General features: G+C 47.4%; 1 long non-coding RNA gene across 3 annotated transcripts in view; it reads right to left on the reverse strand.

The window, feature by feature from the left end:
* LOC147242169 (uncharacterized) overlaps window positions 1-8,387 on the reverse strand; it is a 30,005-nt gene extending 21,618 nt beyond the window's left edge. For all 3 annotated transcript variants that reach the window (XR_015110593.1, XR_015110594.1, XR_015110592.1), the window contains exon 1: window positions 8,146-8,387. This is a non-coding gene — a long non-coding RNA (uncharacterized LOC147242169). The remainder of the gene's footprint in view (window positions 1-8,145) is intronic.
* Window positions 8,388-16,086: the final 7,699 nt, after the last annotated feature.

Consider the following 16,086-nt stretch of genomic DNA (forward strand, 5'->3'; position numbering starts at 1 on the left):
ACCCTGTACCTGCTTCCTCTAGGTCACATGATCAGGAAACACTCCATTAATGTTCACTGCTATGCAGACGACACTCAGCTGAACTCATCAATGATCCACATGGAACAAACCAGCTGACTGAACTGGAGGCCTGTCTGAAGGACAGGAAACATGGAGGACCATCATTTCCTTTATTAAACTCTGATAAACTGAAGTTCTTGTGCTGGGCCCAAACACCTGAGGACCACCTGATCTGATGAGACAGGTACCCTGGATGGCACCACCCTGGCCCCCAGCACTACTGTAAGGAACCTAGGAGTTCTCTTAGACCAGGACCCTTCAACTCCCACATTCAACAAATCTCCAGGACGCCTTCTTCCATCTACGTAACATCGCTAAGATCAGACACATCCTGGCTCAAGAAGATGCAGAAGAACTAGTCCCTGCTTTTGTCACTTCCAGGCTGGATTACTGCACCTCCCTCCTACCAGGCTGGACTAATAAGTCCCTAAAGACTCTCCAGCTGGTCCAGAACGCTGCTGCCACGTGTTGACTAGAACTGGTAGCAGAGACCAGGTCTCTCCTGGACTGCTTCTCTTCTCTGCATGGCTCCCTGTCAGATTCAGAACAGAATTTAAAATTCTTCTTCTACCATCAAAGTCCTCAACAATCAGGCTCCTTCATCCCTGACAGAGCTCCTAGTCCCCTATGATCCAGCTAGAACCCTTCACTCCCAGGATGCAGGGTTACTTGTGGTTCCTAGAGTTCTAAAAGTAGAATGGGAGCGTGAGCCTCCAGCTATCAGGTTCCTGGCTCATCTTCTTCTCTGGAGCCTTCCGGCTTCCCACATCCCAGATCCCAGGTGCTGATGGAGGCGGCTGCAGACCTGAAGAGGCTCAAGCTGCCACCCTTAGCACCACCTGTTCAACACTACAAATCCAGGTTGCCTGACGTCCATCCATGTCTTAGTCCAGTTGTTCCGTTTCTCAGTACGTTGCCTTGTATTACCTGATGCAGATCTTGTTTCCCCCGGTCTGGCTCTAGCACTTGTTCCATTCATCCTGAGGTAGGCTAACCTTGCTAAAGGGTACACACTGGAGGTATGTTACCTGCCCTGACTTGGAATCAAACCCCAGTCTCCTGTGCAGACATCACTGGTGTTAAAAGGTGCAGCACACCGCTGCCCGCCACCAAGCCCTCTCTACTGACAGTCAGCTGTGGGCCTCCATCCTACAGAGTCAACACCCACACGGCTGCCGGCGCTGACGGGCTCAGAGGCAGGGTGCTCACAGACCATCAGCAGGGCCAGGTGGGGTTCTCACCGAACAGCTCCAGCACCTTCTGGATTCTGGCTGTGTTCCAAACCAGTTGAAGGAATCCACAGTAATCCCCATTTCTAAAAAGACATGCTGAAGACTTTAAGGAGTCAAGACCAGTCACCCTGACGTCAGTCCAACTGGATCCACTCATTCCAGTTTGTTTGCAAGGCAAAACCTGGTTTACACTTTTAGACGGCCTCACCCAACGCCTGGACTCCATGTGAATATTAAAATCACCTAACAGAATTATGTTGGGTGAGAGTGAACAGATTTGGGTGAGGAATGTAGTGAATTCATCAATGAAGACCTTATTTGGTTTAGGTGGGCGGTAGATGTTCACAAGCACAACGGGAGTGGGTCCATTCAGCTGTAGTGCCACAGACTCGAATGACTGAGAGACAGGCACTGAAACAGACGAGACTTTCCAAGTCTCGCGGTGTATTATCGCGAGACCTCCACCTCTGCCGGTGAGACGGGGTTGACAGGTGTAAACAAACCCATGAGGAGTAGACTCGTTCAGCTGAGAGAAGTCATCAGGATGTTGCCACGTCTCCGTCAGACAAAGAAAGTCATACTTGCGGTCGAGGAGGAGGTCTTGCAATAGTTGTCCCTTCCCAGTGAGGGAACGGATGTTGAATAATCCCAGTTTGACGTCGCAGAGCTGGTTGGAGAAGGCGACGTTAGCCGACCTGGCTAGGCTGGCTAACGCGCTGTGGTCCACCTTCCTACGGGTGTATCTCGGAGGATGGCGGCGGGTGGAGGACCAGATGGAGTTTATGGCGCTGGAGTCATCAACGCGATAGCTCTGTCTGGCTCCGCGGTGGATGTACCTCCGGTGAGAACGGCGATAGATGTCCGGGAAGTGATGCAGTACAGGTGGAGGAGCAGTTCGGTGGTGTCGGAGTTGGAGGAGCTCCGCGCTCATGTATTGGATCAGGGTTGAAGCTGGGGATATCATGACGGACAGGACAGTCCACCAGAACACAAAGCTCATAGCCAGATGGTAGATCCACATGATGCACGGGCAGTTGTAGACAACGTTCACCGAACCACAGTAGCAGAGACCAGGTGAGTGTAGCACTGCACGCTACAGGTGACACGTGGACATCCTAAACACGGTATTAACAAACCGATCGAATTGACAGTGGGCCCAGTGTAGAGACCAACAGTACCGCGTTCGCCCAGATTATGCGATCTGCTACAAACAGTGTAGAAAATCATAACAAACATTAAGAAAGAACAACCGGAGAGCAGCGGCAGCTAATCGCGCCAGCGTTCACTCTAACATCCGGGTGGATGGGATAGGATTTTATTCATGGACTTTTCTGCTTGTAACACTGTAAACACTCTGCTGCATTTCCATCGGGACTTGCAAGTCCTCCTGTCACTGGTTTTATGGATCAAGAGGTTTTGTTTTTTTTAATCTCCTGTTCTATTCATCTGGAAACCTGCATGGCAGTAAAACAGATCTGACACTTTGTTCTAGCAGGTCATGAAGCATCTTAAGAAGTCTTGAATGTATCCTGTTGAACTGCTCACTCCTGCGTATCACGTCAGATACATTACATATTGGGTGTTATGGGTTTTTTCACCAATAATTTGGTGGAAATCTGTTTCCACACTGATAGATGCTCTTGATTATATTCAAAATCATGCAAAGAAAGTTTGAAAGTTGTAGGCTATTTAGGTGAACCCCCCCCCCCCCACACACACACACACACACACTTTACACTAAACATACGAGCACAAATATTTCCTCTTCGTATTTACACTGGCAGAGGCCCAGAGCGCTGTTATTCATCACACAAGCAAACAGGAACTATCTCCAGCCGGTAAATGTTATCTCAACATCAGTGCTACGTCGCTCATTTGTGCCGATGACAACGGAACTCCACACTTCAGTCCACACGTGGCCTCGGTGGGGATAAACCCCTCCATCCGCAGAGGCTTGAGATCTTGTCAAGAGTGGCAGTGAAGCTCCTTGTGTATGATTACAACAAGATGATGTTGATGCATTTTATTTTATTTTATCCAACACAGGGACAGAAGATAAGACAGACTGCTAGTCTTGCTAATCTGCACTGACAGCTGTGTGATGACACCAGGAATCAATCGTTACTCATGCAAAGAGAGTGCATATGCTAATACTGGAGCTAATTGGTGGGAGGAGGAGGGGTGTGGGAAGGCTTGTCTGCCAGGAGTTAGCTGAAGACATGAGTCATGCAACACTAAAGCTAACGCTTGAGCTAACACCACAGCTAACGTTTGAGCTAACACTAGAGCTAATGCTTAAACTAACACTTGAACCAACGTCAGAGCTAACTCTAGAGCTAATGCTTGAGCTAACACCAGACCTAACACTTTAGCTGACACCAGAGCTAACCCTTGAGCTAACACCAGAGCTAATGCTTGAGCTAACGCTTGAGCTAACACTTGAGCTAACACTCGTCACTCCAACACACCTCACATTTGAGTCTTTCCATCCCTGCTGATCTGAGCGCTCCAGTCAGAATCTCTCCTGCTCTGCATACCAGATGTGATCAACACAATGACATTTTGATGCTCAGCCCCTCAGCGATAATTGTGATAATGTATAAACTAGCCAGACAGGAGTCCGAACCTGGAGCCTCCTCCAGTGTCACAGGTGAGTTCTGTGAAAACGGTAGGACACAGACACACAGACGCAGGTATGAGTGAGCAGCTGCATGTAGGTGTGTAAAATAGCTTCCAGTCACAGCAGAAACTGCACAAGAAAAAAAGCCAGGGTTCATTTTTATCGCTACTCTTAAAAAAATAAATAAATACAACTTTAAGAGTCAGTTCCTTTAAGTCCTGGTGCAAATTTCTTTTTCCTGAACTTTCACGGCTACCGTGACCACGCCGTCATTTCCGGTGAAGAATCCAGGATCTGCTATCAGTTACTGCAGCGGTCCGTTTTAGCCAGAGGACATTTGAAGTGGAAGGTTGATAGAAGCCTAAGTAATAGAATTTAAATTTCTCTCTTTTTTTTTTTTGTCAAACTGGCCGTGTGCGATATGAACTCGGTAAAGCAGATAGCTAATTTAACACACTCTGGCTGAATATAATAAAAGTTGCTATCTAAAATATGCCATCGTATTTAATAAAGTGGACGACAGAACTCCTGCTACCTGGAAGTTTGAAAGCGTGGTAAGGAGTAGCTGAGGTTCAGTAAAAGCTTTGGAGCCACAATAACACCAACAGGACTAAACTCTGCCTGACACTTGCTTTGTTGGCAGGGTTCCCCCAGGTTCTATCAAGGTCCCTGGGGTTCCCTCAGGTTCCACAGCACCCAGAGAGCACAGAACACACACCTATGTTTCTATGTGCAACAGCACAAATGATGCATGATGGCCAGGACGCTGAATTAGGAAATGCCCGAGGGACCAGAGGGACTACAAGAGCGTTGAGCGTGAGGGACGTCACATGATCCTTCATAAGTATGGCCGATACGATGTGAGCCTCTCATCGTGCTGCAGCCTCTTCAGTGTTGTACAGCTGAGCCGCTCAGCGGGACTCCACGGGAGTAAAAGTCGGCTCCTCATTTCTCCTGTTTCTTCCACCTTTGAGGGCGTCCTCAGTCTTTCCTCATCATAGCCGTTTCCTGATGCCAACGCCTCCACCATGACCTCACGTCCAACGCTCAAGAACTACATCCTCCCTCCCTCTGTGTCGCTAACTCGGTGCATGTTTTACATTTCTAATCAATATCTCCACGTTGACCTAATTACTGCAGTAGAACCAGGACAGCCAGGAACCAGGAGACGTACGTTGGCCCCCTGGCCGGCTCTGCTGCAGACCACCAGCCGCTCCGCCAGTGCAGCCCATCAAAGCACAAACCTTCTTGGCAGCGTCCTGCTTCCTGGGTTCACATTTCCAGTTAACCAAACTGGTAGCAATTAGGACGTCTGCCTGGGAATCAGAAACAGGACTGAGAGGGATCCCATGCTTACAGCATTATGCTCCATCCAGACCACACAGACCTCCATCCCCCTGAGGCCTGGCTCGGGCCATGCTGGCTGGCTCGACGGCCGGCCACAGAACAGTGTCAGGGGTCAAAGGTGAAGCTTGGGCTGAATTCCTGGCAACTGAGGCCGCATTGATTGGCAGGGAGGAAACAGCAGTAGGCTTGACTCCAAACCTCAGCCCTCAGGGAGTGTAGGGGTCAAGGACTACAACCAGTCTGGCTCCACTGAACATCAATGAATGCGCGCTCACGCACACACACGTGCGCGCGCGCACACACACACGTGCGCGCGCGCACGTGCGCGCGCGCACACACACACGTGCGCGCGCGCACACACACACACACACACAGAGTTGCAGTGCTGATTTGATGTCTTTTACAGTAAACCATTAGCAGGTGTAACACACCTACCGGCTCTGGTCAGGTGTTCCTAGTCATGTGACTGTGCTTCCTTAATTCTTTGGTTCTGTTGGGACATCCAGATGCAGACTGAGAATCTTGTCCTCTTCCTTAGAACCATAAATGAGTTCTCCTCATGCACATGTTCTATCCAGAGACATTGAACCCTGTGTCTTGGTCTCAGCGTGAACATCATCACACCCCCGCCCCCCCCACTTCTTCCTATGGTTACTGCCTCCTGATTGGGGTGGGGGTGGGGGTGGGGGTGGGGGTTACCTACATCTGGTCAGATACTGCATCAGCAGAGAGAACAACCACAGACACACAATGACCCATTATTGCCTCCGGAGCTCCGCTGGACAAACAAACTGACTTCAGTTCAACACATGTCAGGGATTAATTTTCTAATGATACATGAATCAGTAACTTGGATCAAAGTGAGTCGTTATTTTATGGAGATTCCTCTGGAAATCATCAAAACTTTAATATCCGTCTGCAGTCGAGTGATTTTCTAATTATCAAGTGATATTTTCATTTCCAGTCACTGTCCTGAGAAATAACCAGGAAATTACAGAAATAACTGTGAAAGGAAAGATTATGTGAAATGATAAAAAAAAAGCAAACAAAATTATGAAATGAATCCACAGCCAAGATTCAACTTGAGGTCCCAACTTTTTGTGCTGGCGTTTGAAGACGACGACTGAGCAAACGGAGGACGAGGATACAGGCGGGAAAATGATTGGTTCTTCAAGATGCAGACCCCAGACAACTGAGTTCATCTCTGCAACGGCGCTCCGAGGCCGAGGAAGGACACAACAGGCCTGATCACACACCATTAGCAGCTAGCCCGCTAACACACTCCTCCTGATGGTGTCTTCATGTGCGCCTCCTCAGTTTAGCCTCTGCTGCCATCTGACAATGAAGCCATGCAGCGCTCCACTCGTGATGTGAATGAAGCGCCGCCATCGAGGGAACACAACAGAGATCCTTCGCCTTCATTTATCTAAAATGTTGACGTATCAATAGTCTATTTGAAGTAGCTCCTGTTATCAAACTACTGTATACAGATGTGGGCATGCAATAAATTCTCTCTAAAGATTTGCAACAATCTACATGACGCACGGATCGACAGGAAGTAGAATCTGAGTTCCCTGAAGGTCACATGTTGATATCATCACTGGTTTCGTCAGGGTGAGGGTGAGGTGCTCCACATTCAGTCCTCTAGCTGTAATTACAGTGTAGACACCATTATGATTTGCTTTGTACTTTGTTGTTACGGTGATGCTAATAGCGCTGAAGCTATGGCGCCACATGTCCTGTCCTCTGAAACCTTCCATCAGTGAATCCACGAGGCTGACATGGACTGTTGCTAAACTGTTAGATGTGAGTATGGAAGCAGGAGTTGCTACCATGTCGTCTACGCAGAAGTAAATAAAAAAATTGTTGTAAAATAAACTGAACTGAACTAAAAAAAATTAAAAAAAATACAAAGACTGGAAGAACGTCGGCACGACAGGACGGAGGTGATAAAGTGACAGAAGCCAGGTGAAGCTCACGCTGTACAACCATGAACAAATAATAATGAACCAGTCAGAAATCAGCTGAGAGAAGCAACTGAGGTGAGAGGCTGAGCGCACAAGAAGGTCAGAGACGTCAGAGTTGTGTGTGTGTGTGTGTGTGTGTGTGTGTGTACTGTTCAGTCCTACTTCACTAAAAGAAGTATGGAATACATGAGAGTTCCTTAGTTCATGACCTTCCCATGGCACCCAGGTGTCTCACTGTCTCTTAGGGCTTCGTTCCATTACGCCCCCCCCCCCCCCACACACACACATACACACACACACACTCACACACTTGGGGCGGAGGGCATCATGAGAAGGACTCATTTACAGTAGTAGTAGTCGAAGTAGTAGAAGTAGTAGTAGTAGCAGTTAACTTCAGCATTAAGGTGTCAGTTTCTTCCACAATCGAAGGAAGTAGTTTAGAGAGCTGGAATCTCAATCCATGACTCAATTATGATGCATGAGTAAAAAAAAAAAAAACTTTCTATGGAAAAACTACAAATGTTAGCTCCTGGAACACTTAAAAACACAATGTACTGCAGTACTCCTGAAGCACTGCAGTACTCCTGAAGAGAGAGGAAACTCTCACCTAGCCTCCGGTTAACCTCCGGGTACCACAAAAGGCACAGAAAGCACAGAAGACCGATTAGCAACAGTTTCTAACAGCAGAAGATGCTAATCAGTAGCATTCGTCACCCCGTCAAAGTTCAAGGTTCCACATCTCCAACGGTGTTAGCATGACGGCTAGGACTCTGAGCTGGAGCTGCTAGCGCCGCGGCTGCAGGCATTTCGGGTTCGGTACAGGAGACTAATATGACAAAAAAAGAGAGCATGTGGCTGAGGGAGTATCTGATGGAGGCAACTTTTTGCTAATGAGCAAAATGCTAAGAAGCTGACTCACCCGGGAAATGGATGGAATGGAATGTTTGCGAGAGGGAGGGGGTCAGACCGCCCGCTGAAACAACGGCATCCTCTGCTTGGTGTCCCGCCCGCTGTGAGGGATGATGGCCGTCCGGGCCGAGTGGTACCGGGGCGACATGTTGATCCGGGTCACTGCTTTAATGTTCGGTTACATCAAGGGACACAGAGTTCACCTCGCCTCCGTGGTCCTCAGTCCTCCTGAGCGCCGTGCGCCCTCTGCTGACGTGCTGCAGTATTGCTGTGAAACCCACGTTCATCCAATCATCTTATTAACTGTTAAAGAGCCAGAAAAATAAAATAAAACACAGAGGGGAATCTGCTTTTAAAATTACGAAACGGATTATTTCAGCCATGAACAGCTACGTCAACACTTTGACCTTTTAGCATTTTTCTACTTCTACTTCTTGTGTACATGCTGTTGTTATTTTACCCTGTACACAGTATATATCTTTAACTTTTTAAGCCCTTCACAATTTACATATTCATATATTTTTAAATACTTTTATAAACCCTCGTAAACTTGACTTGGCTATTTAACAAGTGTGTCAACAGCCTTTGCTTTTTAAGTTTTTATCATTTTCAAAGATGATTATGTATTCCAAGTGCACTTTGAGAGTGTGTATTTATTTGAAATGCAATTATATGAAACTTTGCCTGTTAATAAAGAGTATAAATTCTTTTTGAGAGGCTTAATTTCTCTGGGCTTCAAATATCATTGGACATGCAAGAAAAAGAGATTAAAAAATTATTTCTAACTTTGGAGAAGTGACAAAACGCAAATGGCACCAAACATCGTTGATGAATGAAGAAGCTGTTATATTTTTCTAAATTCAGCAGCCTGCATCAGATAAATCAAATCCGTGGAGATGTTTTGTTCTTCCTTCTGCATTAGTGATTTATCTAAATGGAACGAGTAGATGCTTGAGAGCCGCCTCAAAATTGACGGTTTTCTTGTGTGACTAATTCACTGAAAACCCATGAATTTTTAATGTCCGTAGCAGGAATAGTAATGTCACTGTAAATCCCACGAGGTTAGCAATCACGCATCCGGGGATCAACTTTGATGTGTGACTATTTCAGTGAGTACAGGGCGAACGCAATGGAATCTCCCTCCAAGAGACAAACAAACAAAAAGTTGCAGTAAATCTGTCTTCGACCAGGTATTTGATGAGAGGGCCAGGCTGTATTCAAATGAGTTCATTACCGCGTCTTAGTCACGTCCAGTCTTTGCACAGCACAGAAATAATAGGGGGTTGTTAAATTTGGGAAGTAAGTCTCATTATTGGAGTGCATTGGAGAACTTATCAGTCTTCTTTTCCTGGTGTAGAAATCACGCTCGCCGAGGCTCCCTGGGACACCCCGGTCATGTAAATGGCTGAGTGTTTTTTAGTATGTACATATTTTAACATGTAAATCTATCTGGCAGACCAAACGTAACGCTGACAAGGCCTTCTCCCCTCGGTGCTCTGTGGGCCAGGCCTGATACCATGCACGCTTTGCTCTGTCAAAGACGGAGCATAAATAAATCATTTAATTCATTAATATTCAAGCGAGTCCTTGTCTATTTTACACAACATTGTCTGAACTGTTACAAATCTGCATCACACCCACCCACCCACTCCGCTTTCATTTGTACTTCAAAACGTCCAGCGCTCCAGCTGCTATAGGTGCAAAACTCTCAACAAAAACTTGTGTCTTTATTCCGCTTCTCTGCTTGTCTCGGGGGAGTCATCGTTTCTGGCTAAACAACACTCGGTTTGAAACGGCTCCATCTGCACTGTTGTCAGGTAAGTGTGGCAACACATCTGCAGCTGGTGGGGGAGGAGCGCAGCTGTGACCTCTGGTTTGATGTACAAAAAAGACAACATCTAATATGGCATTCACCATCTGCAGACGAGCAGGGAGAGGGGAGGAAAGGGAGGGAGGCGTTTGTCATCTGCTCCGACTGTCCCCAGCTGAAATGGGAGGGAAAGCACTATTTGTTTGGCGCCCATGCATTCGCTGCCGCCACTTTCTCTGCATTTGAATGGAAACTCAGACACAATAAACAAAACCCTGGAGCGGTTTCATTGATATTGAATGACAGACATTGTATTATTTCTCTGGGATATGGAAGCACTTTCTAATACACAGCTGTTGTACACAATCAAAAACTAGACGTAATTTAAAACAAATGTGCTGCAACAGAATGAGCTCGCCAGAGTCAGAATCCAATTCATTACAACCTGAGTGACTGCAGATTGTTTCGTTCTGTCTTAATAACTCTATGGATGATGTTTTGGCTCCTTCAGATTAAGGAGAGATTCTTTTTTTATTACAAAGAATGTGTGAGATGTTAAACAAACACCAATGACAATAAATGGGCTTCCAAGAGGATTTCTACCTCTGCGAGCAAGGCTACATTTGCCCGTGCGTGTTTGCAGAGAGGCAGACGGGCCGACGGCGGTGGAGACGGGTTCGTGGCTGATGGTCAAGTTGCATCACTGGCGCGGCGGTGGAGAGTTTCCCATCAGATGCTGCTCTTTCAACACAAACTCCTTGACATCAGGAGCTCTCAACCTTTCCCCAAATGATATTTTTTATGATTGTCATCACTTTTGTTTCGAGGGCATTCAGAAATATCAAGAAAATTTGTGTGTTTATGATCCAGGCTTTTATTTTAAAGGCAGGGCACACAAATGGATTTGCTGCCACAGTGATAACTGGCGTCCAAGCACGCAATAAATAAACATGTATGCAGTACTGAGCAGCTGCAGCATCTTCACACCAGAGGTGCAGTAGATGGGGGGGGGGGGGGGGCACATGGTGCCTGCAACACTGCTCTAAGCGTCAGGTGGGGGTGTGCTGGTGTTCACCTGGGCGACACCCTCCTCCCTGGAATGGCGAAGCCCAGATCTGATTTATCAGGTTGCCATTTCACCGTAGTAAATTTATTTGCATGAATATTGTAGTTGTGGAGTTAGAATACTACCCTCTAACAACAAGTATTGATGGGAATACCACAGAAAAGTACACATCACTTGTAGATCCTCTGACTGCATTTCACACGACCCAGCTGAATTGGAGCTGTTGATTGACTGGTGTTGCATCATTACATCGTGGCGAAGGTTTGCACCGGTGTTTTTTATGTCATCTTCTCATCTAAAGCCAGTAAACCCGCGGCGCCGCCTTTACGTATGTGTGGAATGTAGGCAGTTGATTGGGATGCAGAATGACGCCCATGGAGGAGACGGAGCCTGGCCTTGGATGTACTGGCTTCCCACTGCGAATGTGTTTGCATTTATCCACTTGAGTTTTGATTTGGAGGAGGCTGACAGGTCGCTTGATGAAAGTTTCTGTGGCGCTGCCTCGTACATCGGTGGGATTAACAGAACAGCCGAAATATGTCGGAGAGTCGTGTGTTTTCAGGGCAGGGAATGAGGGGTGGAGCTGAGACCAGACACCCTGTGGTGCTGGCGTCAGGCTGGTACTCAGTTACACACACACACACACACACACACACACACACACACACACACACACACACACACACACACACACACACACACACACACACACACACACACTCCCCAGTGGTTACTCCCCCCAGTGCTGGTCAGCAGCCTGGTGTATCTGAGTAGAAACCAAGTGTGGAGCACAAATCCAGATTGTGAAGTGTAACCTCAATTGCACAAACCACAGTTTTCAAAGTGGGCAGGCTAACGACCGGCTAAACTGCCTCTGCACATGTGCAGAAATAATATTCTCTTAACAGTAAATTAGGATACGGGCCTGTACGCCTCCCTGCTGCTCACAGATGAGCTCCAAGTATTGCTTGTTATGCACATCACGGTTTTTACTGCTGCAATTTTATTGTTGCAAAGTTTGAGTGGGCAGCAAGCTGTGGACCAACCTACCTTCTGGTATGTCGGCTTAGCGACTCGGTTCTGCCCATGTGACAGTCCTGCCTCTTATCTGCCTTCTATTTACTCCCACACGCATGTTCACACTGACAATCGTGTCAGTGTGTGGCGATGGCGTACCCAGATGGCGTACTCATATTGGGCAAAAAGCTGAGCATGAAGTGCCACATGAGTGCCGTTATTCTTCCACAAAAATATCAAAACAGCCAACCAGGCCAGCGGCGACCGTTGAGCACCAGACGGTAGCCAAACACTGGCAGCGTCTGAGGTTGATTGACACTGATCAGACATGAACGCAGCAGAGGCCGCATGAAGCTGAACCCCACAGGTGAGGGTCCAAGTCAAACAGGAGCTCAGGACATTGGCGTCCATGTTGTTGTTCCACTCCCCAGCTCCAGGGAGAGCGCAGTTCCGCCCAATGACAGCACAGGAACGTCTCAAAGGAGCATGTCGCCGTTTTGACTGTTACACCGGTCATCCAATCACAGTTGAGGAAGGACAGGACAAATACCACAAAGACAAACTGTCACTTTCAACACGTACGAGTGGTGATCAGTCGCGACTGAACCAGATGCTTCTGCCCGTTCTGATGTTTCCTCGATGACCTCAGACCTTGCACCAACATTTGGACTTTCACAACCAAATGCTGCTTCTCCATCGTGCTGTCAGGTGAGCGCCTTCAGGAGAGCAGCTGGCCTCAGGCACAGCCATGGACAGGTGGGGGGAGGGGTCAGTCCAGGTCCTTCTAATTATCACTGAAACATAATGATGATGGCAGTGTTGCAGATGTCTAAGTGGGATTTGCAATGGGAGGAGCTGAGCCTCTGAACGAGCAAACAAAAGTTCAACTCGGAAGAAACGCTCTCGTCACTTTCACTTTTTACCAAGCAGTCCAATCACAGTAGAGGGTAGGCGGGACAAATACCACCAGGCCCAGTGTCTGACAGTGGAGAACACGGGAGGAGGTCTTCACTCAGGAAATGGCCTAAATCTCCTGCGTGTGCGGCTCCCTCCTCCAGAGGAAAGACCACATGAAGTCCTTGCAGAGGGACCAGCATCTCGGCTGCATGTTCGACGGGTCCTGGTCTTGGCATGGATGTTGACATTAGAAATGAAGCTCCATATTTGACATTCAGCACCAACAGGACAGAGAGGTGTGAACATGAGCCAAAAGCATCGCATCAGCAGTTCTGCCGTCTCTGAATGCACTGATGCGTTTGCTGCCACCGGTGATGAGAGGATTCTCAGGGTCACTGTGATCCCAGGTTTTGTTCCAGCTAATAATTAGTCAATCACAAATGGAAACTTCTGAACTCGTCTGCCTGCTTGGTTAAACCATGGGACTGTGTCTGGAGGAGCGCGCTGCTTGCCAAAGCACTTTTAATGAAACAGGATTAAGCTGGGCTGCATTTAGAGCTCAGTGCTGGCAGCTGGCCAGTGGTGACATACAGTACATGAGACTCCTGGCTGCTCTGGCTTGGATGTGGATTAAAGGTAGCCCATTAAGAGAGCGAGCGGCTGCAGGCCGGCAGCGCTGCCAAGGCTTCCCAGCTTCCACATTGAAGGCAGGCCACTGGAAGACTTCGCTCTCTCAGGAAAACTCCCCAAACTCCAGATTCCCTTGAGTTGGACCACACTGCACGCTGCTACTTCTCCAGATTTAATTGGGAATGGCTGCTGAACATCTTCCCAATTTGATGAGGTCACACTGTGAAATATACAGGAAAGGAGGTGAAATGTACATCTTTCCACTGCTTGCCTGTGAACGCTGGAAACTCTGAACACAGCGGTGGTGTGTGTGTGTGTGTGTGTGTGTGTGTGTGTGTGTGTGCTCCCTGTTGGGCTGACCTGCAGCAAGTTTATCCAATCATGCATTCCACATGTTCTGATAATGTCCAGGGTCATAACTGGCTCATCAGATCCACGCCGACTGCACACTGAATGTTGGGAGCAGACATGACATGTTCACAACAGAGGTTTTTCTCTTTAGGACTTCAGGCTGAGATCTAGAAACGTTTGCGGCACCAGAGGAGTGCTCCAATATATAAATAGTTTACATTTAAGATGTTTCTGTAGTGGAACTCCATCTCACTATCATCCATCCCTCCATGATCCATCCATCCATCCCTCCATCTATCATCCATCCATCCCTCCATGATCCATCCCTCCATCCATCCATCCATCCCTCCATCTTCCCCCTCTTCTCCTGTTGAGGGTGGTGGGGGTGGAGCCTATCCCAGCAGCCTTCCCCCTGGACAGGTCACCAGTCCATGGCAGGGCCAACACATAGAGACAGACAACCATTGGCTCTCCCAGCCACGCCTACGGTCAATTTAGAGTCTGGATTAACCTGGTCCCTCTTGATGTCTTTGGACTGTGGAGGAAGCTGGAGTACCAGAGAGAACCCAGCAGCAACAGGGAGAACATGGAGACTCACCCAGAAAGACCCCGTGCTGCAGCCGGGGCTCCACCCACAACCTTCTTGCTGGGGGCCACAGTGAGGACCACTGCTCCACCCACAACCTTCTTGCTGGGGGGGCCACAGTGAGGACCACTGCTCCACGGGGTTGCCCCCCACTATCATATCCAACAGTAATATGCCTGTCAGTTGTCTCTCCAGGGTGAAGGAAACTATCTGGGTCATGAAGGCTGTGTTGATTCCAATCAAACAACTGCATTTGCTGTCAATTACAGTACATTAATAAGCTGTGAGGAGAAGGCTAACAATTACACGTTGATTTTTGATTGAGAAGCCGTTGTGGAATCCTAATCGGGGCAGACACAATCGTGCTGAAGCACAAAATCAATATTCTCAACACTTTTTTTAACATGAAGCTCAGCGACTGCAGCAGCCTCCCTGCAGTGTGGGACTTCTTCATCTGGGAGAACAAAGGCCATGTTTCAACTCTGGATGCCGGCTGGAGAGGCAGCAGATCTCCGCGGTTCACCTGTTTGATTTCCTGGCGGGATTGATGTGTCACCACGGTAACTGCGGCTGTGTTGTGGGGCAACGTAAGCTGTTGCTCTTCTGCGTTGGGACCTCAGTTTTGGTAGAGGACAGATGATGGTTCGCCTTTCCTCACCTGGTTGTCCTCTGTCTCACCGTTGACTCCATCTAACAGCCAGTGTTTCTGCAATCATGTGAACTCCATTAGATTACAAAAGTAATATATTACATGATAAGAGTTACTTTAATTTAAAAGTAACAATAATCTCTGATCTACATGAATCACACAATTCTCTGTGTGGAGAAGCAAGATACTGAATTTGCTCCCGTTCACCAAAACAGGCACTAAACAAAGGAAGTAAATCTATACTTCTGGCTCAGCTCAGCCCCCAGGACAGTGTGTGTGAGTACAGAAGGATAAAATGCAGTTTCCAAGCAAATGGATTTACTTTCATAATATTAAATCCAGTTTCAGGTTTACTGCAGTGCAGTTCCGAATAATCAGTTCAATTTCAAATAATGAAATTTAAATCGTGTTCTTCATGCGATGATTCAAGCTGCACAGTTCAAATTTGAATAAAAATCATTCAAATTCAGTTGTGGTGGCTCGTTTTTCAGCCGTACGCGCAGCACCAGCTACACACCGCGACCCTGGCGAGGTCACGGCACTAATATTTTATAACGGTTACTAAAGTGTCTGAGCAAGATAGGTTTCTTGTGAGTGCCGAAACATGATACTGTGTGTATTATTATGGGAGCTTGCAATTATGAATCATTGATGAGGAAAGTTTAGGCTTCTCTAGTAACATTTTTCTTCTTGCTTGTAATACTTCAGAGGCCTTGTTGGATTGTTTTTTTGAGTGAAGTTGGTGGAGAATAAAAACTGATGTAACTGTGAAAAAGGAGCTTTACTTCTCAACATCATACTTTTCATCCACAGCTTGACTGTTTCACACAGAAAGTTCCCCTCAAGTGAGAGAAGCTCAAATCATGGACAGTCCTGATGAAGACAGTGACATATCAATGAAGTCTACTTCTGCAGCTTACAAGCCTCAATGAAATCTTCCTCTTG

This window comes from Aulostomus chinensis, chromosome 20, assembly GCF_037954235.1.
Source record: "Aulostomus chinensis isolate RoL2024-O1b breed Wild chromosome 20, RoL_Achi_v1.0, whole genome shotgun sequence".
Lineage (NCBI taxonomy): Eukaryota > Metazoa > Chordata > Actinopteri > Syngnathiformes > Aulostomidae > Aulostomus > Aulostomus chinensis.